The sequence below is a fragment of the Thalassophryne amazonica genome, chromosome 19, assembly GCF_902500255.1.
Source record: "Thalassophryne amazonica chromosome 19, fThaAma1.1, whole genome shotgun sequence".
Lineage (NCBI taxonomy): Eukaryota > Metazoa > Chordata > Actinopteri > Batrachoidiformes > Batrachoididae > Thalassophryne > Thalassophryne amazonica.
Genome location: NC_047121.1, coordinates 5,614,492 through 5,640,790, shown reverse-complemented (window position 1 = coordinate 5,640,790; position 26,299 = coordinate 5,614,492). Strand labels below are relative to the sequence as shown.

The 26,299-nt window shown below is 39.3% G+C and overlaps 1 long non-coding RNA gene across 1 annotated transcript in view; it reads right to left on the bottom strand.

Moving 5' to 3' along the window:
• The window catches only part of LOC117501140, a 1,097,271-nt gene that overhangs the window by 338,594 nt on the left and 732,378 nt on the right, over nt 1-26,299 (bottom strand). Inside the window, exon 2 of the long non-coding RNA XR_004557940.1 lies at nt 23,219-23,224. This is a non-coding gene — a long non-coding RNA (uncharacterized LOC117501140). The remainder of the gene's footprint in view (nt 1-23,218; nt 23,225-26,299) is intronic.

Genomic DNA, 26,299 nt, shown 5'->3' with positions numbered 1-26,299 from the left:
CTCTGCACTGTGTTGGTATATGGCATTAGAGAACATAAAGAAGGAATCATATCCTTAAACCTAGTTACAGCGCTTTCTGAAAGACTTCTAGTGTAATGAAACTTATTCCCCACTGCTGGGTAGTCCATCAGAGTAAATGTAAATGTTATTAAGAAATGATCAGACAGAAGGGAGTTTTCAGGGAATACTGTTAAGTCTTCTATTTCCATACCATAAGTCAGAACAAGATCTGAGATATGATTAAAGTGGTGGGTGGACTCATTTACTTTTTGAGCAAAGCCAATAGAGTCTAATAATAGATTAAATGCAGTGTTGAGGCTGTCATTCTCAGCATCTGTGTGGATGTTAAAATCGCCCACTATAATTATCTTATCTGAGCTAAGCACTAAGTCAGACAATAGGTCTGAAAATTCACAGAGAAACTCACAGTAACGACCAGGTGGACGATAGATAATAACAAATAAAACTGGTTTTTGGGACTTCCAATTTGGATCGACAAGACTAAGAGACAAGCTTTCAAATGAATTAAAGCTCTGTCTGTGTTTTTGACTAATTAATAAGCTGGAATGGAAGATTGCTGCTAATCCTCCGCCCCGGCCCATGCTACGAGCATTCTGACAGTTAGTGTGACTCGGGGGTGTTGACTCATTTAAACTAACATATTCATCCTGCTGTAACCAGGTTTCTGTTAGGCAGAATAAATCAATATGTTGATCAATTATTATATCATTTACCAACAGGGACTTAGAAGAGAGAGACCTAATGTTTAATAGACCACATTTAACTGTTTTAGTCTGTGGTGCAGTTGAAGGTGCTATATTATTTTTTCTTTTTGAATTTTTATGCTTAAATAGATTTTTGCTGGTTATTGGTAGTCTGGGAGCAGGCACCGTCTCTACAGGGATGGGGTAATGAGGGGATGGCAGGGGGAGAGAAGCTGCAGAGAGGTGTGTAAGACTACAACTCTGCTTCCTGGTCCCAACCCTGGATAGTCACGGTTTGGAGGATTTAAGAAAATTGGCCAGATTTCTAGAAATGAGAGCTGCTCCATCCAAAGTGGGATGGATGCCGTCTCTCCTAACAAGACCAGGTTTTCCCCAGAAGCTTTGCCAATTATCTATGAAGCCCACCTCATTTTTTGGACACCACTCAGACAGCCAGCAATTCAAGGAGAACATGCGGCTAAACATGTCACTCCCGGTCCGATTGGGGAGGGGCCCAGAGAAAACTACAGAGTCCGACATTGTTTTTGCAAAGTTACACACCGATTTAATGTTAATTTTAGTGACCTCCGATTGGCGTAACCGGGTGTCATTACTGCCGACGTGAATTACAATCTTACCAAATTTACGCTTAGCCTTAGCCAGCAATTTCAAATTTCCTTCAATGTCGCCTGCTCTGGCCCCCGGAAGACAATTGACTATGGTTGCTGGTGTCGCTAACTTCACATTTCTCAAAACAGAGTCGCCAATAACCAGAGTTTGATCCTCGGCGGGTGTGTCGTCGAGTGGGGAAAAACGGTTAGAGATGTGAACGGGTTGGCGGTGTACACGGGGCTTCTGTTTAGGGCTACGCTTCCTCCTCACAGTCACCCAGTCGGCCTGCTTGGGATCTGCCAGGGGGTAACTAACGGCGGCTAAGCTACCTTGGTCCGCACCGACTACAGGGGCCTGGCTAGCTGTAGAATTTTCCACGGTGCGGAGCCGAGTCTCCAATTCGCCCAGCCTGGCCTCCAAAGCTACGAATAAGCTACACTTATTACAAGTACCATTACTGCTAAAGTAGGCCGAGGAATAACTAAACATTTCACACCCAGAGCAGAAAAGTGCGGGAGAGACAGGAGAAGCCGCCATGCTAAATCGGCTAAGAGCTAGTAGCTACGCTAAGCTAGCGGATTCCTAAAGACACGCAAAGTGAATAATGTGTAAATAATTTAGAGGTGATTCAGCAGAAGGAGTGCTTTAGTTAAGGCACGTAAAGATTACACTGGGAAACAAATCGTAATCTAGATAACTAGATCAATCTAACTGCGCAGATTAAACAGCTAACAGATACAGAAAAACACCGCTGTGCTCCGGAACAGGAAGTGATACAATACCGCAGTGAGAGCCAACCACCAGTAGAGGCAAGCAAGAGTCACATGAGGTGGATCAGCTGACATGTCCATAGATGTCAGTGTATTAATAAAAAGCATACTTGCACATGTCTGTGCACCCATGAATGTGCTTTTCTCAAAATGAGGTGTGGTCAGATGTAGGGATGGTAGTGGGGAACCAGTTCCAAATATTGAGACGCATCGGAATCATATGCCTCTGAGTTTTTTGCTTCCTTTTTCAATGCAAGCAGATGTTGGTACATTTAGCAAGGTTATCAATGTGTGTACTAATGGGACATCAACTCATTGGACATGTGGCCATTAGTCAGAGGAAGAAACACTCCAAAGCACAGCTACATATCATGAAGAAAGATGAGGACAGCTCGAGTTATAATGTATGCAAAGTGTTAATGTCAATTAAGGATGGAAACAACATGTTGAAACATCTTTCAAAGCAACATGGGATTCACCAGGTGTGCTGTGTGCATGCGTGTATGTGTGTGTTGTTCTGCACATATATTCATCTGCTAGTGTCTGCCAACGAACCAGCTCATCTGTAACCGATGAAAAATATAAATATAAATAAATCGTAACATTAGCACATTCATGTGCTGAACATTCTTTGACTGACTAAGACAAATTGAAAATAAATGTGATACAAATGTTCCCTAATTTTCTCCATTTTAGACATTTGATCAAGAGTGTCACGTGGCATTAGATCTCAATCTAGTCAGAGTGCTACTCGAGCAGACAAACCACTTTACACTTACTGCACAGATGAAGGTACTTCACCACACAATCGTGCGCACACACACACACACACACACACACAAACACACACACACACACACGCACACACACACACACACACACACACACACACTCACACACTCACGCACACACATGCATTTGTGTGTCTATGTGTGGAGATGAGCAAAAATGAAAATTTGTATTTTCATTTTGTTGTATTCATTGTGTATTTGATAAAAAACAACAACAAAAAAACACACATTACCAATATGGGTAGGCAAAAAAAAAAAAAAGTCTTAGATGCATCGCAATACAGACATGGATGATTCTGAATCATTTGACAGATGTCAGTGATTGATAATGTAGTAATTATTTTTTTCATGGGGAGGAACGTGACTGCTGGCCACCATTAGTGAACGCTTTTTGCGTTGTGTAAACCTGTGTCCATACATTTACGGAAGTCATATTCTGTGTCATTGCATTTGCCATAAGAAGCCATCGCAGCCTCTATCTTCACTAAAAACTGCAGGAGAACGTTTGCATAACAGCTGCAGCTTCCACACTGCATATGTGACGACAACACAAAAAACACCTGTTTTTGTACTATATGCAACACACCACAGGCATAAGACAAGAAGCATCTAGTGACATGTTCTGGCTGAAGCTGATCAGATTTTAACATCAAAATCTAAAAAAATACAAACAAAACAGTTACACATGGTAGCCCACCTGGAGTTTGCCAACAGGCACCTGAAGGACTCCAGACCAGGAGAAAAAAAAAAATTCTACTGTCTGATGAGACAAAGATTGAACACTTTGGTGCCATGTTTGGAGGAAACCAGGCACCATCCTTTCAGTGAAGCATGGTGGTGGCAGCATCATGCTGTGGGGATATTTTCAGTGGTGGGAACTGGGAGACTAGTCAGGATTGAGGGAAGGATGAATGCAGCAATGTACAGAGACATCCTGGATAAAAACCTGCTCCAGAGCGCTCTTGACCTCAGACTGGGGCGACGGTTCATCTTTCAGCAGGACAATGACCATAAACACACAGCCAAGATATCAAATCAGTGGCTTCAGGACAACTCTGTGAATGTCCTGGAGCGGCCCAGCCAGAGCCCAGACCTGAATCTGACTGAACATCTCTGGAGAGATAGGGTGTGAATACTTATGCACAACCCCAGTTCCAATGAAGTTGGGACATTGTGTAAAATGTAAATAAAAACAGAATCTGCAAATTTTCTTCAACCTATATTCAATTGAATACACCACAAAGACAAGATATTTAATGTTCAAACTGATAAACTTTATTGTTTTTGTGCAAATGTTTGCTCATTTTGAAATGGATGCCTTCAACACCTTTCAAAAAAGCTGGGACAGTGGTATGTTTACCACTGTGTTACATCACCTTTCCTTCTAACAACACTTTCACACTTTGTGAACAGTTTAAGTATATTTTAGATAGCGGTAGTGATTTGGACACACCCTCAAAGAATTTGCACCATGTACTTTTGTCCACATGCGTCAAGATAGATCTCTTTATTTATTTTCCTGCAAATACTAAGTCATTGTTCATTTGTTTGGATGTTTTTCACTTTTGTGGAAAAAACAAACAAACAAACAAAAAAAAAAACATACAAACAAAAACATTTGTTTGGGATTTGTTTAGCATTATTGGCAACATGTCATTTGCCAGAAGAGGAGGTGACCCCTGTGCCTAATAATGTGAGTGCTGGGGGCCTCAGTGGACTGGAGATAAAATGGTGATATCTTTTATGTCCACTGCCCTGGAGAATTGCCACCTATCATAAGTTAAGCTCTTGCAGTTGTGAGCATGCACAATAAGTGAGGACCAGCAAAAAGTCTTATTATACCTGTCACCAGGAAAGTCTCCAACACTTTCTGTGCAAGATTTTGCTTTTTGTTTCTTCTTGAAAAGCCGCTTTTCTTTTGTTCCACACAGCAGGTGCTGGGGCTTGATTTATGGAACAAAATACCTTGAGGTTGAAATGCTAAAAGAAGTGGACCTGTCACCTAACTGGGGTGAAATGCATAGACCGAGTGTGTGACACTCTGCGTCTCCTTCTTCAATCACTGTAGATGTGCGCTGTGCATGCAGAAAATGCCCAAATGTGGAGCACAAAGGAAGGAGAAAACACTGCAGAGAGACAGACAGACAACACTGAAATGTCCTGGAAGTGGTGTGTGTTTGATGAAGCATCCATCTCCAGAACAGCAGCTGCAACATTTTTTTACGGTGATGAGACAAGCTGAAGTGGACAGACCAGGCTGTGAAGTATGATGATGCTGCATGAAAGGGTCGGCAACTTTGGAAGCTCAGTTTCTGATTTATGAGGTTTTATACCTCCTGCCAAGAAGTGTCTGACGTGGGGGAAGGGTCTTTGTGAGAACTTATCTGTTTGTAATTTATCACTCTGCCACTCTCCACTGACCTTGCTATGTGTTCTGACCTGTGAGGTGGATACCAAACATCCTGAGATGAAGTGGACAGGAGCTGATAAGTGCGCTTAAAGCTTCTTTCGATTAATAGTGGAGTCAGTAACAGATATCCAGCCTTTTTTTATTTCGCCACATAAGAATGGAAAAGTGTGAAAGATGAACCAGTTAGAAAGTAATTAATTTGGCTTTGGTGGTCTGGAAAAAGGTTTGCAAAGTACATACAAATACAGACATTATTAAGTGCCCCTTCACACATTGTTGGGCAAAAGAAGCAGAAACCGTCCAAAAATCCACAAACAAAAAACAAAATGGGGAACCGCAAAACATTCCACTTACTGCCGGGAAGGACACGCATTTGGACAGGTGTGCATGATACTGTGATGACGGTTTTGTGCACGAACACAGTGCAAGTACGTGGAAAATTGTGCACACAGCAGCGGAGCAATTAGATGCTGGACATATGTACATAATCAAAAATGTGTGTAAAAATAATCAGAGCACAGATTCAGATCATTATAGGAACAATGAATGTACTGTTTAAATATCAGCAGTTATGTTACAGGCTATGAATCTGTTCTCACTGAAAAAAAGGATAAAACACCACAATTCATAGTACTTAATTCCTGTTATAAAGAATGGATTTAGCTTCCGCCTAGACGTACACCAGGAAGTAATGGAATGACGTGGATTACTGTTCTTCCTTTTATGTTTTACATGAATTACCTGATGGGCCCGTCTCATACAGACATCAGCTGGCTCTCGTCTCATGAACACATCAGCAGACATGGCGTGTCGAGCGCACAGTGATACTCTGGTAACTGCATTGTAAATCTTATATGTGTTTTAATTATGACAATGTTGGGAAATCCCACAGATACACGTGCCTCACGGTGGTATCCGGTTAGGTGATATTCTGCATGGCACAATATTCACCAGCCTTGCGGTGCGCTAACGTGGCAGTGAGCTGAGGCGATATGTCTTTTAATTTATTGCCACGTGAGGGGTCACCACAGCGGATGCAGCCAGATACGCATGAGTATTTAGCACAAGTTTTACACCAGATGCCCTTCCTGATGCAACTCCAGTTTTCCCCAGAGAAACACACACAGCCACTGGTGTTCCAAAGAGGTCTCCCATCCAAGTATTAACCAGGTCCTGCACAGCTTAGCTTCTGAGATCTGATGGGATCAGACTTCCACAGAGCAGACTGGTTGCATGAATTAATATATTTTATAATCATGTTTATTATATTTCTACTATTTTGTTAACAAGGGCAGAATGATAAGCACAATATCCAGCAACACACTAATTACCACATTCTTGTTGCGTCCTTCACATTACTGCAACACGTGCTGCGCCTTTTCATTCATTCTGTTTTATCGTGTGTCCAAATGTAGGTCCAACAATAGACTACAGTCAGAAAAACAGCCTGTCTGCATTTAAACACACACTCAAATATGTGCCATCAGTACATGTGTCCACGTGTCCACCCAGTCTCACACCCAAGTGGTCACATTTTGATGAAAATGACTCATTTGCCCTCGCTGCAACACTGTGTGCGTGTGCGGTACATGGGGAAGAGCTAACCTTAACTCTAACCATAATCAAACCATAGATGACCATTAACCATGACAACAAATAATAACAAAATCTAGATACATGTTCTGATGACATGGAAGTGAATATAATAATTAGAAGCATTTTCAGAGAAAATTGATGCAACTGTTAAATAATGCATCTCCCCACCTGTCACTCAATGAAGCAATGGTGGTACTTAATTTTTCACATCCTGATGGAATGGACCACTGGCCAACTGTAAAATGTGACAACTTGGGAGTGAGAATGTTTAGCATGTGTGGATGCGTGTGCATGCTTTAAAGCAAACATTAGTTTGTATGAGGAGGTGTGAGAGAATTTAATTCCTCCTTTTCTTTTTAGCTGCATTTCAGCACCATGGAGAGCGAGTGGCAAATTTCAGTCACTCATCAGCCCCATAGACTGTATACACAGTATTCTGGACAAAGCCGCAGTGATGTCACCCACAGGTTTCTATCTAGACCTGGAATAGCTCCACGCCCATGTCTTGGTGTCAACTTGTTGGCAGCAGGGGCAGCGTTGATTCTGGCTGCTTCATGGTAAAGTCAATGTATAAAGAAGTAGAGCGTGACTGGATTTATTTATGACAAAAGAAGGCTGAACATGACCCTGGCTTCAACACCAAACCAAGTAAGGGCCCTGTCCCACTGGGGAGAGGATCAATTGTGCATGAATTGAGTATACAAATTGCGGGAGTTCGTTGTCGTCCGCAACAAAAATGGCTAAAAATGAAAAATGTCCCAGTATGAATTATGGATATATTAACAATATATAGAGAATATATGATGAACATCCCCTCATTACCCCATCCCCGTAGAGACAGGGATGGGGTAAGGCACCATCCCCGTAGAGACGGTGCCTGCTCCCAGACCACCAACAACCAACCAAAAATCTATTTAAGCATAAAAATTCAAAAAGAAAAAATAATATAGCACCTTCAACTGCACCACAGACTAAAACAGTTAAATGTGGTCTATTAAACATTAGATCTCTCTCTTTTAAGTCCCTGTTAGTAAATGATATAATAATTTATCAACATATTGATTTATTCTGCCTTACAGAAACCTGGTTACAGCAGGATGAATATGTTAGTTTAAATGAGTCAACACCCCCGAGTCACACTAACTGCCAGAATGCTCGTAGCACGGGCCGAGGCAGAGGATTAGCAGCAATCTTCCACTCCAGCTCATTAATTAATCAAAAACCCAGACAGAGCTTTAATTCATTTGAAAGCTTGTCTCTTAGTCTTGTCCATCCAAATTGGAAATCCCAAAAAACTTTTATTTGTTCTTATCTATCGTCCTCCAGGTCGTTACTGTGAGTTTCTCTGTGAATTTTCGGACCTTTTTTCTGACTTAGTGCTTAGCTCAGATAAGATAATTATAGTGGGCGATTTTAACATCCACACAGATGCTGAGAATGACAGCCTCAACACTACATTTAATCTATTATTAGACTCAATTGGCTTTGCTCAAAATGTAAATGAGTCCACCCACCACTTTAATCATACCTTAGATCTTGTTCTGACTTATGGTATGGAAATTGAAGACTTAACAGTATTCCCTGAAAACCCCCTTCTGTCTGATCATTTCTTAACATTTACATTTACTCTGATGGACTATCCAGCAGTGGGGAATAAGTTTCATTACAGTAGAAGTCTTTCAGAAAGCGCTGTAACTAGGTTTAAGGATATGATTCCTTCTTTATGTTCTCCAAAGCCATATACCAACACAGGGCAGAGTAGCTACCTAAACTCTGTGAGTGAGATAGATTATCTCGTCAATAGTTTTGTCAACTATTAGTCAACAGCAGAAGACTGCCCCTCACTGAGCCTGGTTCTGCTGGAGGTTTCTTCCTGTTAAAAGGGAGTTTTTCCTTCCCACTGTAGCCAAGTGCTTGCTCACAGGGGGTCGTTTTGACCGTTGGGGTTTTACATAATTATTGTATGGCCTTGCCTTACAGTATAAGGCACCTTGGGGCAACTGTTTGTTGTGATTTGGCGCTATATAAAAAAAAAAATTGATTGATTGATTGATTGAGTTTTATATCCTCATTGAGGATATAAACCATAATCTGCCAGTATTTACTGTTTTTGCATCACATGATCGAGTGTTTCAAAAGGATTGTAATAGATTGAGTAGAAATGTCACACCAATAACTGTTGATAATTTAAGGGTGGATTTATTATGCCAGAATTGGAATGATGTTTATGTTGATGATGTTGATGAATCTTATGATGGTTTTATTTCTATCATTTCTAAGTTATACGATAAACACTGTCCTCTTGTTAACAAGATATATACTAACCGATACAGCAATAAACCATGGATAACCAAGGGTCTTCAGAGGGCATGTAAAAAGAAGAACTTACTGTATAAACAATTTATAAAATCGAGATCAAAGGAAGCTGAAAGTAAATATAAAATATATAAGAATAAATTAATTCATATTATGAGATTTAGTAAGAAAAGATATTATAGTGACTTACTTGTTAAAAATAAGAATAATATAAAAAATACATGGAATATTTTAAATGAAGTAATAAAAAAGAACAAAAATGGTAGAGATTATCCTTCTTTTTTTCTTTCCAATAATACTGTGATAGAAGATAATGAGACCATTGCTGACCATTTTAATGAATATTTTGTCAATGTAGGTAAAATCTTGCCAGTAATATTGATTCATTGAGCGTTAAATCTTTTGAAAATAAGATAACATTTAATAAATCTGTGTCAATGTTTGTTGGTGGAACAAATGAAAAATAAATAATTGATCTGGTGCAGAATTCTAAAAGTAAGAAATCAAAGGACTTCAATAATTTGGATATGGCTTTGTTGAAAAAAATCATTGATTGTATAGTAAAACCTTTCACTTATATTTGTAATATATCATTAAGTTTTGGTAAATTCCCTTCACAGATGAAGATAGCCAAAGTAATACCTTTGTTTAAAACTGGTGATAAACACACTTTTTCAAATTACAGACCTATCTCACTTTTACCCCAATTTTCTAAAATACTAGAAAAAAAATTTGTAAAAAGACTGGATAATTACTTACTAAAGCATGAGATACTCTGTGGAGAACAATATGGATTTAGAAAATCTAGGACTACTTCACATGCATTGATGGATTTCGTGGAAAATATAGCGACTGCAGTCGATAACAAGCAATATACAGTAGGTATTTTTTTTGATTTACAGAAAGCGTTTGACACTGTCAATCATGAAATATTGCTAACTAAATTACAGAAATATGGAATCAGAGGATTAGCATATGACTGGATAAATAGTTATTTACATGGTCGGTATCAGTATGTTCAATACAATAACATTGATTCCGAACTTCGGGAAATTACGTGTGGGGTGCCCCAGGGTTCGGTGTTAGGTCCTTTGTTATTTATTTTATATATAAATGATATATGTTATGTGTCACGGGTACTGAGGTGTGTTCTTTTTGCAGATGACACAACTGTATTTTGCAGTGGTGATAATCTTGAACAGCTTCTGGACACGGTGGTAAACGAACTGGATAAATTTAAGGCTTGGTTTGATGCTAATAAATTGTCACTTCATCTTGGGAAAACCAAATGTATGATTTTTGGAAATAAACTTGTGCCTAAATGTAAAAGTGTACCATTAACAATATGGAAATACAGATAGTAACTGAGAACAAATTTCTAGGTGTTATAATTGACAATAAACTCAGCTGGAAACCTCATATAAATTATATCAAATTTAAAATGTCAAAATCTATCGCTATCATGTACAGGGTCAAGGACATATTGTCCCAGGATGGGCTACTCAGATTATATCATTCTTTAATTGTACCATATATGACATATTGTATCGAACTCTGGGGTAACACTTACAAATCAAATACCAATCATGTATTTCTTTTACAAAAACATGCCATCAGAATCATCTGTAATAAACCTTATCTTGAGCCAACGCATTCTCTGTTTATGACTTTAAATTTACTGAAATTTAGAGATTTAGTGGATTATATCACCATACAAACTTTGTACAAAGCTAATAACCAGGCCTTGCCACTTTATGTCCAGAGCCTGTTCAAGATCAGGAAATCTGAATACAGTTTACGAGGATGTATGGTTTTTAAGAAGCCTCCCGTACGTACTAATGTCAAGGGTTTTTGTGTTTCAGTTAAAGGGGTGAAGATTTGGAACAAATGTCCTGTGGAAATTAGATTATGTAGTTCTTTAGTCTGTTTTAAGAAACATTATAAGAAATTAATAATTTCTGGATATAAAAAAAATCATAATTAAAAAAAAAGAAAAAAAAGATGTATACATTTGTGGATGTATGTATTTAATTTGCTTATTTGTATATATAGGAGTGTGAACATAAGTGTAATTATATGTTGGACTTGGACTTTTGGGATGGGGTATGAGGGGTGGGTAATTTATAAGCTTTGCTTCTTCCCACCCCCTTTTCAGGCACACGGTGTTAAATTTGGTCTTGTTTTTTTTATTTGTTTGATATGTTGTCTTTATGCTGCTGTGTTGTTGCTGAAATAAATAACCTGTTATGTTATAACTTTGGATGCTGTAGCTCCTCTGAAAAAGAGAGCCTTAAATCAGAAGTGCCTGACTCTGTGGTATAACTCACAAACTCGCAGCTTAAAGCAGATAACCCGTAAGTTGGAGAGGAAATGGCGTCTCACTAATTTAGAAGATCTTCACTTAGCCTGGAAAAAGAGTCTGTTGCTCTATAAAAAAGCCCTCCGTAAAGCTAGGACATCTTACTACTCATCACTAATTGAAGAAAATAAGAACAACCCCAGGTTTCTTTTCAGCACTGTAGCCAGGCTGACAAAGAGTCAGAGCACTACTGAGCCGAGTATTCCTTTAACTTTAACTAGTAATGACTTCATGACTTTCTTTGCTAATAAAATTTTAACTATTAGAGAAAAAAAATACTCATAACCATCCCAAAGACATATCGTTCTCTTTGGCTGCTTTCAGTGATGCCGGTATTTGGTTAGACTCTTTCTTTCAGATTGTTCTGTCAGAGTTATTTTCATTAGTTACTTCCTCCAAACCATCAACATGTCTATTAGACCCCATTCCTACCAGGCTGCTCAAGGAAGCCCTACCATTATTTAATGCTTTGATCTTAAATATGATCAATCTGTCTTTATTAGTTGGCTATGTACCACAGGCTTTTAAGGTGGCAGTAATTAAACCATTACTTAAAAAGCCATCACTTGACCCAGCTATCTTAGCTAATTATAGGCCAATCTCCAACCTTCCTTTTCTCTCAAAAATTCTTGAAAGGGTAGTTGTAAAACAGCTAACTGATCATCTGCAGAGGAATGGTCTATTTGAAGAGTTTCAGTCAGGGTTTAGAATTCATCATAGTACAGAAACAGCATTAGTGAAGGTTACAAATGATCTTCTTATGGCCTCAGACAGTGGACTCATCTCTGTGCTTGTTCTCTTAGACCTCAGTGCTGCTTTTGATACTGTTGACCATAAAATTTTATTACAGAGATTAGAGCATGCCATAGGTATTAAAGGCACTGTGCTGCGGTGGTTTGAATCATATTTATCTAATAGATTACAATTTGGTCATGTAAATGGGGAATCTTCTTCACAGACTAAGGTTAATTATGGAGTTCCACAAGGTTCTGTGCTAGGACCAATTTTATTCACTTTGTACATGCTTCCCTTAGGCAGTATTATTAGACAGCATTGCTTAAATTTTCATTGTTACGCAGATGATACTCAGCTTTATCTATCCATGAAGCCAGAGGACACACACCAATTAGCTAAACTGCAGGATTGTCTTACAGACATAAAGACATGGATGACCTCTAATTTCCTGCTTTTAAACTCAGATAAAACTGAAGTTATTGTACTTGGCCCCACAAATCTTAGAACATGGTGTCTAACCAGATCCTTACTCTGGATGGCATTACCCTGACCTCTAGTAATACTGTGAGAAATCTTGGAGTCATTTTTGATCAGGATATGTCATTCAATGCGCATATTAAACAAATATGTAGGACTGCGTTTTTGCATTTGCGCAATATCTCTAAAATTAGAAAGGTCTTGTCTCAGAGTGATGCTGAAAAACTAATTCATGCATTTATTTCCTCTAGGCTGGACTATTGTAATTCATTATTATCAGGTTGTCCTAAAAGTTCCCTGAAAAGCCTTCAGTTAATTCAAAATGCTGCAGCTAAAGTGCTGACGGGGACTAGAAGGAGAGAGCATATTTCACCTATATTGGCCTCTCTTCATTGGCTTCCTGTTAATTCTAGAATAGAATTTAAAATTCTTCTTCTTACTTATAAGGTTTTGAATAATCAGGTCCCATCTTATCTTAGGGACCTCATAGTACCATATCACCCCAATAGAGCGCTTCGCTCTCAGACTGCAGGCATACTTGTAGTTCCTAGGGTTTGTAAGAGTAGAATGGGAGGCAGAGCCTTCAGCTTTCAGGCTCCTCTCCTGTGGAACCAGCTCCCAATTCGGATCAGGGAGACAGACACCCTCTCTACTTTTAAGATTAGGCTTAAAACTTTCCTTTTTGCTAAAGCTTATAGTTAGGGCTGGATCAGGTGACCCTGAACCATCCCTTAGTTATGCTGCTATAGACTGACTGCTGGGGGGTTCCCATGATGCACTGAGTGTTTCTTTCTCTTTTTGCTCTGTATGCACCACTCTGCATTTATTCATTAGTGATTGATCCCTGCTCCCCTCCACAGCATGTCTTTTTCCTGGTTCTCTCCCTCAGCCCCAACCAGTCCCAGCAGAAGACTGCCCCTCCCTGAGCCTGGTTCTGCTGGAGGTTTCTTCCTGTTAAAAGGGAGTTTTTCCTTCCCACTGTCGCCAAGTGCTTGCTCACAGGGGGTCGTTTTGACTGTTGGGGTTTTTCTGTAATTATTGTATGGCTTTGCCTTGCAATATGAAGCGCCTTGGGGCACCTGTTTGTTGTGATTTGGTGCTATATAAATGAAATTGATTTGATTTGATTTGATTTGATTTGAACAATCACGGTTATATAACGCATGTAGTGAGGAAACTGATCCAACACATTGAGATTATCACGGCAGTATTACAGGTGTATTATGAATGCATCGCGCACGTTCATCTATATTCATTCACGTCTCTTTACAGGCCACGTGCTGAGGTTTTGGGAACAGTGCTGGCTGAGGAAAGCTGGATGTTGTGCTCATCAGTAGAGTAACCGAGCAAAAGGGGAAAGGGCAGATGATGGTCCAGTGGTTAAGCATTGGGCTTCAGACCAAAGAATTTTCGGTTGAAACCCCAGCCAATGTTTGCAAAATTTATCTTCTTTTGTTCCTTGTTCATGGACATTTTTGTTTATGAATGAATAAAGTAAGTCTGACTGGAAAATCACTAAATGCCCTTGGGCATGGTCCTTAATCCCCGAGTTGCTCCCGGTGTGCAGTGAGCACCTTGTATGGCAGCACCCTGGCATCGGTCTGTGAGTGTGCCTGTGTGAATTGATGCATCACTGTAAAGTGCTTGGAGCATCTGATGCAGATGGGAAAGCTCTATATAAATGCAGCCCATTTAAAGGAGGAGTCTGTGACAGAAATTTACAAAAGCTCTGATTAACAGACCGAAAGTTCACCACTGCGCTACAATCACTGTTTTATAACAGGAGTGTAAAATGCCTAAAATCAACAAGGAGATAATCTTATTTGTAAATTAGAAATTAGACGATATATAGAAGAGGACGTTTTCGTCGTCTTTAATTACGGCAAAAAAAAGCACTATAATAACTAACAAAAGGACATTTGTTACAGCATATTTTTGGTGATATGTGACTGAAAGTGGCGTATTTGTCGCACTGTTGGCTTGTCATAGTCCTGCAGCACACCGCTCACAGGACACGTGTGGTGGGCCAGACACACGTGACATTTAGATCACCTGCTGTCTGTTCACATGATCTGACAGTCACACATGGAGCAGCCTGCTGAGGTGTGCTGTGTGCGGCTGCTGAAGCCCGGTGCATACGTGAAAGATGTTTTATGTATTTCCACATGAGGACAGCAGGCAGAGAGACACACGTCACGGAGAACAGTTGTAAGGTTATGTCCTTCAAAACACAGTACGTGTTCCCCAGCTGTGACATCCAGGAGCAGAGATCTCACCAGCTGCTGCTGTTTGGGGCCACGCCCCCTTGTCCATTCAGTGCGCAGACCAAAGTGTCACTCTCTGTTTCTGTGTTGTGTGGTCAAACATTTTAGTTATTTGGCATGTAATTGTGTATGTAGTTATTGTAGTGATTATTTGTATACCTGTACTGGCGGTGGTCTCTGTGTTTGCAGTGCTACACGTTGTGTGCACTGAGCCGTCATTTCCAGCTGTCAGTGTGCTGCAATCAGCTGAGATGCACCTTGCTGTGCTGTGTGCACTCAGACGTGGCTGTCCGGCCCCCATGTGATCATGTGTGTACATACATATCAGCATAGCAGAGCATACATATCAGCAGAGTAAAATAATCAGGTGGCAATAGAACTGACAGGCATGAAAACAGGGCAGATGCCCTCCAATAACAGATTGGGGCAGCTCTGCTTTAGATCATCCATTTAGACTTCTTGGTTGTTTGGATATACAACAAAGGTGTTTTTTGGACAAAGTTTCTCTTGACCCCTTGTCTTTTGACCTTTGACTAAACTACTCCAAAATGTAATCACCTCTAGATATCTATCCTCGTAATATGCCCAACATTTTTGAAGGAAATCAGTCTTGCCATTTTTGAGTTATTTTGTCCTCAGGCACACAGACACACACACAGCAGTGAAAACAATATCCTGCTCCGCCACTTCGCTGGCACACAATGTAATAACTTGCTCCTCCACAATATGGAAGCTTCTGTCAGGCATCATTGCAACCAGCCTGAGTCGGCACATGAGTCAGGTCATGTGCAAAGCTCAGAAGGTCCTGATAAACAATACCATCTACTTACTGGTTAACAGAGCAATCACCCTGGATACTACGACCTGACAGACCAACCTGAATACGGCCTGGACTGACTACAAGAAAGTCTTTGACTCAGTGCCCCACACTGGATACTGGAGTGCTTGGCTCTATACAAAATCAGCAAGGCACTAAAAGGCCTTCTCAAGAATGAGAAATATATATTTTTTTTTAAACACACACAGTTTAGCTCACATTTCAGACACTCCCCAGTCACGCTGCACAACTTTCAAACAATAAGCTTCCCTGCTCTGTCACTGTCTGTCAGCACCACTGATCCCTGTAAACCCATGATAAGCAGAGGGTGGTGCACGACCATGACTGTGTATCTGAAGCTTCCAAACTCTGAGGATATGCACCACCAGGATTGTCCTTTTCCATTGTACTCAAAGTTCAACCAAATTCAGCTTTGAACCTGTCTGCTCTTGACCTTTTATTTTTTTATTACCCGTGACAGAACAGGTGTATGTGAAGTCAAAGAAAAACAAATGCAACACTGAAGGAGAGGCTCAAGAGACATACAACTACCACACAGCTTTAGAGTCATGGACCACATTCAGTACTAAGTCAGTATAAATGTAGGCTGTTTACTATAGGTAGATATGGTCATGCTACTGAGGTGTAGCTCCACATTGTCAGTAATTTATACTTTGTGGCTTTGTGTTAACTACACAACCTTTAAAGAGAGGACACACTGACCTGCTGCTGTGGCATTAAACCAACTATTTGCGTTGTGAGAGTTCAAACCAAATGTTGTAAGAGCTGAAACACACTTCGCTTTTCATTTCACTTCCAATAACCAGCAAAAATCTATTTAAGCATAAGAATTCAAAAAGAAAAAATAATATAGCACCTTCAACTGCACCACAGACTAAAACAGTTAAATGTGGTCTATTAAACATTAGGTCTCTCTCTTCTAAGTCCCTGTTGGTAAATGATATAATAATTGATCAACATATTGATTTATTCTGCCTAACAGAAACCTGGTTACAGCAGGATGAATATGTTAGTTTAAATGAGTCAACACCCCCGAGTCACACTAACTGTCAGAATGCTCGTAGCACGGGCCGGGGCGGAGGATTAGCAGCAATCTTCCATTCCAGCTTATTAATTAATCAAAAACCCAGACAGAGCTTTAATTCATTTGAAAGCTTGTCTCTTAGTCTTGTCCATCCAAATTGGAAGTCCCAAAAACCAGTTTTATTTGTTATTATCTATTGTCCACCTGGTCGTTACTGTGAGTTTCTCTGTGAATTTTCAGACCTTTTGTCTGACTTAGTGCTTAGCTCAGATAAGATAATTATAGTGGGCGATTTTAACATCCACACAGATGCTGAGAATGACAGCCTCAACACTGCATTTAATCTATTATTAGACTCTATTGGCTTTGCTCAAAAAGTAAATGAGTCCACCCACCACTTTAATCATATCTTAGATCTTGTTCTGACTTATGGTATGGAAATAGAAGAGTTAACAGTATTCCCTGAAAACCCCCTTCTGTCTGATCATTTCTTAATAACATTTACATTTACTCTGATGGACTACCCAGCAGTAGGGAATAAGTTTCATTACACTAGAAGTCTTTCAGAAAGCGCTGTAACTAGGTTTAAGGATATGATTCCTTCTTTATGTTCTCTAATGCCATATACCAACACAGTGCAGAGTAGCTACCTAAACTCTGTAAGGGAGATAGAGTATCTCGTCAATAGTTTTACATCCTCATTGAAGACAACTTTGGATGCTGTAGCTCCTCTGAAAAAGAGAGCTTTAAATCAGAAGTGCCTGACTCCGTGGTATAACTCACAAACTCGTAGCTTAAAGCAGATAACCCGTAAGTTGGAGAGGAAATGGCGTCTCACTAATTTAGAAGATCTTCACTTAGCCTGGAAAAAGAGTCTGTTGCTCTATAAAAAAAGCCCTCCGTAAAGCTAGGACATCTTTCTACTCATCACTAATTGAAGAAAATAAGAACAACCCCAGGTTTCTTTTTAGCACTGTAGCCATGCTGACAAAGAGTCAGAGCTCTATTGAGCTGAGTATTCCATTAACTTTAACTAGTAATGACTTCATGACTTTCTTTGCTAACAAAATTTTAACTATTAGAGAAAAAATTACTCATAACCATCCCAAAGACGTATCGTTATCTTTGGCTGCTTTCAGTGATGCCGGTATTTGGTTAGACTCTTTCTCTCCGATTGTTCTGTCTGAGTTATTTTCATTAGTTACTTCATCCAAACCATCAACATGTTTATTAGACCCCATTCCTACGAGGCTGCTCAAGGAAGCCCTACCATTATTTAATGCTTCGATCTTAAATATGATCAATCTGTCTTTGTTAGTTGGCTATGTACCACAGGCTTTTAAGGTGGCAGTAATTAAACCATTACTTAAAAAGCCATCACTTGACCCAGCTATCTTAGCTAATTATAGGCCAATCTCCAACCTTCCTTTTCTCTCAAAAATTCTTGAAAGGGTAGTTGTAAAACAGCTACCTGATCATCTGCAGAGGAATGGTCTATTTGAAGAGTTTCAGTCAGGTTTTAGAATTCATCATAGTACAGAAACAGCATTAGTGAAGGTTACAAATGATCTTCTTATGGCCTCGGACAGTGGACTCATCTCTGTGCTTGTTCTTTTAGACCTCAGTGCTGCTTTTGATACTGTTGAACATAAAATTTTATTACAGAGATTAGAGCATGCCATAGGTATTAAAGGCACTGCGTTGCGGTGGTTTGAATCATATTTGTCTAATAGATTACAATTTGTTCATGTAAATGGGGAATCTTCTTCACAGACTAAAGTTTATTATGGAGTTCCACAAGGTTCTGTGCTAGGACCAATTTTATTCACTTTATACATGCTTCCCTTAGGCAGTATTATTAGACGGTATTGCTTAAATTTTCATTGTTACGCAGATGATACCCAGCTTTATCTATCCATGAAGCCAGAGGACACACACCAATTAGCTAAACTGCAGGATTGTCTTACAGACATAAAGACATGGATGACCTCTAATTTCCTGCTTTTAAACTCAGATAAAACTGAAGTTATTGTACTTGGCCCCACAAATCTTAGAAACATGGTGTCTAACCAGATCCTTACTCTGGATGGCATTACCCTGACCTCTAGTAATACTGTGAGAAATCTTAGAGTCATTTTTGATCAGGATATGTCATTCAAAGCGCATATTAAACAAATATGTAGGACTGCTTTTTTGCATTTACGCAATATCTCTAAAATCAGAAAGGTCTTGTCTCAGAGTGATGCTGAAAAACTAATTCATGCATTTATTTCCTCTAGGCTGGACTATTGTAATTCATTATTATCAGGTTGTCCTAAAAGTTCCCTAAAAAGCTTTCAGTTAATTCAAAATGCTGCAGCTAGAGTACTGACGGGGACTAGAAGGAGAGAGCATATCTCACCCATATTGGCCTCTCTTCATTGGCTTCCTGTTAATTCTAGAATAGAATTTAAAATTCTTCTTCTTACTTATAAAGTTTTGAATAATCAGGTCCCATCTTATCTTAGGGACCTCGTAGTACCATATCACCCCAATAGAGCGCTTCGCTCTCAGACTGCAGGCTTACTTGTAGTTCCTAGGTTTTGTAAGAGTAGAATGGGAGGCAGAGCCTTCAGCTTTCAGGCTCCTCTCCTGTGGAACCAGCTCCCAATTCAGATCAGGGAGACAGACACCCTCTCTACTTTTAAGATTAGGCTTAAAACTTTCCTTTTTGCTAAAGCTTATAGTTAGGGCTGGATCAGGTGACCCTGAGCCATCCCTTAGTTATGCTGCTATAGACGTAGACTGCTGGGGGGTTCCCATGATGCACTGTTTTTTCTCTTTTTGCTCTGTATGCACCACTCTGCATTTAATCATTAGTGATCGATCTCTGCTCCCCTCCACAGCATGTCTTTTTCCTGGTTCTCTCCCTCAGCCCCAACCAGTCCCAGCAGAAGACTGCCCCTCCCTGAGCCTGGTTCTGCTGGAGGTTTCTTCCTGTTAAAAGGGAGTTTTTCCTTCCCACTGTAGCCAAGTGCTTGCTCACAGGGGGTCGTTTTGACCGTTGGGGTTTTACATAATTATTGTATGGCCTTGCCTTACAATATAAAGCGCCTTGGGGCAACTGTTTGTTGTGATTTGGCGCTATATAAAAAAATTGATTGATTGATTGATTTAGACAACAGTGTTAACTGATTATACGTTGTGTACCTTCCGCCTGAGGGAAGCATCCCAGGTGGATGGCTTGTGTCTTGACCACACTGGACAATAGACTGGCACCATTTTTACAATATGTCAGCAACATTAAGTAATTATCACTTTTTTGAGGTCCTGTGTGGAAGAAGTCACACTCATGAAAAATCTTACCTTAAAAATACTAGTTTTTAAGCATTTATGTGATTCAGTAAAAAAAATAAATAAATACATGGTCCAAGTACTGATATAATTTACGTATTTTTTACGTATGATATATTTTACGTATTTTAAGTACTGACATATTTTACTGACATAGAAGCCAAAAAATAAACTTTCTTATAACACAATAAAAATACTGGTTCTACCTGAACAAAATACTTATCAATATATAATTGAAAGAATTAATACAAAATCTTTATCCAAAAAAAAAAAAAAAAAAGATATCAATCAATCAATCAATTTTTTTATATAGCGCCAAATCACAACAAACAGTTGCCCCAAGGCGCTTTATATTGTAAGGCAAGGCCATACAATAATTATGTAAAACCCCAACGGTCAAAACGACCCCCTGTGAGCAAGCACTTGGCTACAGTGGGATATGTTGACTTAGCCAAAGCTACACCTTGGCAGTAACTAAGTTTTACAGACCGATGAGACAGCGGTCTCACCATAGGTTGCTTAAACTAAATTCATCAAAACATATGAACTTATTTTCTTGAAATTCTACAATATTCTTAACATTTTAGTCCAGTCCTGTCTCAGACAGTGCCATATGGTAGAGGTGCAATGTATTTTCATTGCAAGAAGCCCTGCTTGCATCAACTCTATTCTCAGCTAGGAGATCAACATTTGAAGACCTACTCCTGATGAAGGTTCCATTTCCATACCACTGCACAATGACAGTATCATTACTTGACCTGAGCAGTGTGCTTTTTCTGTAGTGAGCAGGAACATCATTCCTGGTGATAGATATATCTGTGTCAGAAATAGAGCTAATCTCACATGACATACACCATGTTTTCAAAAATACTTCTACAGCATCACGGTGAAGGTCTTTGTAAAAAAAAAAAAAAAAAAAAAAATTGCAAAAAATACAGGAGATGCAGAAATCTAAATACAATCTCATTAATTGACATATATTTGGCAATAGAAAGATATGTTTTTCATTGAGTGCCTTAGGGCAACTGTTTGTTGTGATTTGGCGCTATATAAATGAAAATGATTTGATTTGATTTGATTTGATTGAGCTAGGATGAAAATCTTTTGAGATTATTATTTTTTTCTACACAGGGCAGTATTTTTTTCACACATTCAACTTCTGATATCGCTGGCAGTCTACTTTGTGACATAAGCACACTGTATTTACCAATAGATACAAATTTATTATTTTGTGTATTAACATATTATGTTCACAATGTTTGTGTGAAATATCAAAATTTTACCATGAATAATTTGGAGTAGACAAATATTAGAAGTTCTGCTTTTGGCTCCAAAGTCTAAATTTTGTTGTGATTTTCAACATTGCTTGTTTGTCATTTGGCAATGATTTTCTAAGACAAATTGCAATGGAATACCTAAAAACTGGAGTTTTGAAATTTCAAATATGGTTTGTGAGTTCCATGCAAACCTTTTGGGTGCCTATATAAATAGAAAATGTATACATGGGCAAAATAGGTGGCAGTGTCTGAAATTTTCAACTCAACAAAACAGCAATTTCATGCGATTTTCACTATATCAGTACTTTTTTTAATAACATATTTTCATGACTACAGAAAGGTTATAGATCAAAAGCCAACTATTTTCTGATAATGCCACAAAAATGAAACAGATATCTAAAAAATTGGTTTCCTGAGATTTTTTTCACGCCCATGTCAGTAAAATGTAACTCAATGCTTGAAGCTTGTCATAAATAAAAACACATGACTGCTATCTGGTTAAAAGAAGTCACTTTTCTGAATGCTCCATAGCTGAGGTTGTACAGAACTCTACAACCCACAGGATCCAGAAAACAAAAATAATTTCTAAAGGGAAAAGATGATGGCAAGTTGATATATTCATATTTTTTTAAGTTTATATGTTAAAAATATATTGAACATAGTGTGTGCTGTGTTTTTAGGGAGGTGCTGACAAACACACAAGCACACACACACACACGCACACGAAGATAGAGAGTGTGGGAGAAAGCCATTGTCAAAGACAAATTATTTGGCACGATAGAGCAGCGATGCAAGAACAAGCACAGCTGAGATGTAGCTTGGTATAAATACACACACGTGCGTCAGCTGCAACACTTGTGCATCTCAGATGCATAGACATCCCAGATGGTGTATATCAGTTATAAACCACTGCACTAACATGAGCTCACTATGTAATTATACACACATAAATATATATGTGAACTCTGTCACAATCTAAAGTCAATGAATGAATTTTATTTCCCAAAAAAAAAAAAAAAAAAAAAAAAGCAATCCACAAGAAAAAAATACATCAACAATGTTCAAAAAGGAATAGGAACAAGTGTACATTTCTAAATTCTTACCCCATTCACTATTCATCTTACATCACCGTGTAAAAAAAATATTAAATTGATAAATATATAAACAATCAGAAATTATAATTTGAAACCTCTCTCTGTATAACCCCTAATATATTTTCACACACTCTGACAATAACATTTTATACTTCTTTGCATCTATAACACAATTTCTGTTGTGTGGGCCGCTGAAGAGGAGGTACTGCTGGCCCACCACCACCAGAGGGCACCCTGCCTGGAGTGCGGGCTCCAGGCACAAGAGGGCGCTGCCGCCTCACAGGAGCCGCCGGGGTGACAGCTGTCACTCATCACCTATGACAGCTGTCACCAATCATCTGATCTTCATCTGTATATCAGCAGGACGACATCTCCACCTCTTTGCCGAGATATCGCTATTCTTAGGAGGTAACGAGCTCAGCCGATTGAATTATCTTTCTGACAGCAGAATATTGTTGCTTTGTGTTTTTGACAGCAGAGTGAGTGCTTGCAGCTGGAGACCGAGTTGGACTTTTCTCCTACCTGTTGATAAGTAACCATACTCCTGCATTTACCAGCTTTTTGATGAGAGGTGGAGGTGGATTTTCCCACCATACGTGTTGCTGGGTGTAAACCCACCTACATCTAACTGTTTTTGTTCCTCGCCAGCAGTACCAGATCCGGCAAGCGGAGGCAGTGGCCACCTGGGAGTTCGGGACTTGGCGGCTCCAGTATTCCCGGGGTTCGGTGGCGGAGGAAATCGTGTGGTGCCGGTTCTGCTTTGGACAGACGTCTCTTATCTTCGAGCCTGCCCACATGACACGTTCTGTACATTGACTTCATTGCATACTATTGTGACCTGCCGTGTTTGTTGTGCTCATTCACAGCAGTAAAGTGTTGTTATTTGACTTCCTCCATTGTCCGTTCATTTGCGCCCCCTGTTGTGGGTCCGTGTTCCTACACTTTCACAACAATTTCCAAATAACATGAATTTAGTTTTATTTAAATTTAAAGACAATTTATTTTTATCAAACCACTTTTTAAATTGATCAATTTCTGTTGTGATTTCTGCCCTGTGACAGACTGGCGTCCTGTCCTGGGTGTACCCCGCCCCGCACTCTGACTGCTGGGATAGGCTCCAGCCCCCCGTGACCCTTAATTGGACTAAGCGGTTGAAGATGAGTGTTGTGATTTCTTTCAAAATCATTATATTGCATGTCTTACCTACAATGTTGACATACATTGTAGGTAAGACAAGTTGTAGAATTTGATGATTTGTGCTGTATGTTATTTTTGAAAAAAATCTTAAAAGTGTGGTAAAATGTCTTTATTTTTCATCTTCTTCCTCCAAAATTACTATAAGCACCGTAGTCTTAAAGGGCAACTATGCAACATTTTTAGCTTAATTTTACAGTTTTTGAGTCATTATAATTGCTAAATTGCTTGTTTTGGGGAGAATGGAGCCTCCCTCCCACCCCCAAGCATCTTGTAATGGAAAACATGCCTTGCAACTTTGGGATCATTGACCCTCTTTGAATGAGTATGTGTTGGGTCTCATGATGAACACGAAATGCTTTATGGCACTACAACACATACACACACCACTGTCACGGCACAGTGAGCTAGCAGCTATAAGAACAAACCAAGAGGAGGATTTGCTTAAAATGAAGACCTGAAAGTTCTACTACAGTTTCCTAGAAGGTAAATCTGAGATGCAAGCCTAGACTTAATGTTTTGGTGAAAGAAAATCCTCCTTTATACAACTTAATCATGAAGCTGTATAACTGATGGTACAAAATGCAAAACATGCACTGTGCACAATTTCTCCAATCAGTAGCCTATAACTTCTTCTGGGTTGTCTAGGTGGCTTTCCTCACTGTCACTTGGTTATTTTAGAATTATCTACTCCACTCAGATTTATCATAGAGTCTCATACTGTTTGTATTTCTTCAAAACTGATGTAAATAAAGTCCAAGACATATTCAGTGACTTGGCAATGTTTATGTATCCATCCCCTGACTTGTCTGAAGAAAACTGGCAATAAAAGTGATTATTTACAGGTACCAAAGTGTTCCACTACTTATGCAACCCATCATCTTAGCTTTTATATCTTGAATTAATTTATATCAAGTTGTAGAGGTTTGGTTTCAGTTTCAGTTTAAGGAAGATCATTTATTTATTTATTTTTTTGTATTATTTGAAATGGCACAAACAAATTAAAATGTGTGAAATACCAAGTGTTCCAATACATTAGGAGGTCACTGTAAGTGCATATCAGTGAAAAGTAACTGCTCCCTCAATAATTAACTGGCTATATTAACTTTACCACTAACAAGTGCAGCCACATGTCTGCCAACTGACATCAGTCTTTTCGATGACTGTGGAGGAATTTCAGTCATCCTTGCAGATTTACTTTAATTCAGCTATGTTGAAGGTTTTTGAAGCATGAATTGCCCGTTAAGGCCTCACAGCATTTAATGAGGTGCAAGTCAGACCTTTGACTAGATCATTCCAAAACCTTCAGTTTCTTTTGAGCTATGCAAAGATTGCATTTCATAATCTTATTTTGTTCCAAAAACCCAAGTGACTTGAGATTCACATCACAGCCTGATCATCTGATGCAGCCTGAGAAGTTATTGGTCGATCATGGTTCAGATATGCCAACTACAAACGGGTAAAAAATAAAAATTGTTCATTCAGCTTTTTGCAAGCTGTAGGGCCCATTTTTCTCTTTTATCTACCAACAAGCATCGTCCACATGAGAACTCACAACGTGGAATATCAGGCCATCTCCATGAAATACACTAGTTAGAGTGCATCATACCAGTTCAAGGGTAAGTACCCGAAATCCCAGTTAGTTTGTGTTGAAGTGTCCTTTAGGAAACCTCTGAACCTCCAAGTATTCCTCACTGTGTAAAATCTAGTGAGATAGCTGAAGTCAAATGGTTTGAGGAATCTGATGGCCTAAACCCTGAGTGGACTCCAAACATTTTTAACCTGATGTGACTGGGCATTAGGAAAGCAGCAGAAGTAACAGAGTAATGCTCAACATGAATTTCAATTTACAATTTAAAATTTCAATTTATTTCATTTTATATAGTGTCAAATCACAACAAAGCTGCCTCAAGGCACTTCACACAAGTAAGGTCTAACCTTACCAACCCCTAGAGTAAGCACACAGGTGACAGTGGAAAAACTGCCTCTGATGATTTGAGGAAGACACCTAAAGCAGACCAGACTCAGAGGGGTGACCCACTGCTTAGGCCATTCTAACAGTTACAAGGTTTTTGCAAAGATTTACAAAACAAAAGAAACATAAAACACAATCAAAACAACATGACAAAACAAAAGAAGATGCATTTGATAAGAAGTCCACACAGGTGTTTATTCCACAGGCAGGGGTCATCCAGCATTCCTCGTGCCATCAGCGGGACTGTTCCCATGGCAGAGTCCATTGCAAATGCAGACTGCAGTGTGCTGCATCACCTTCAGGCATAGCATCTCATGGTCAATCCGGCACCCTTCAGTCTGTAGCCATCAATCATGCAGTCCCATGCGACATCATCCACACCTCAGACAGAGAGAAAAAGAGCAGAATCAGTCAGCCAGAAAACTACATTTAAGATATACTTCATCAGCATTAAATCAACAGGAAAGCAAAGAAAATAGTAAGGTGATCACTGGCCACTCGCCCTAAGCTTCACTGACAGACCCAGAATA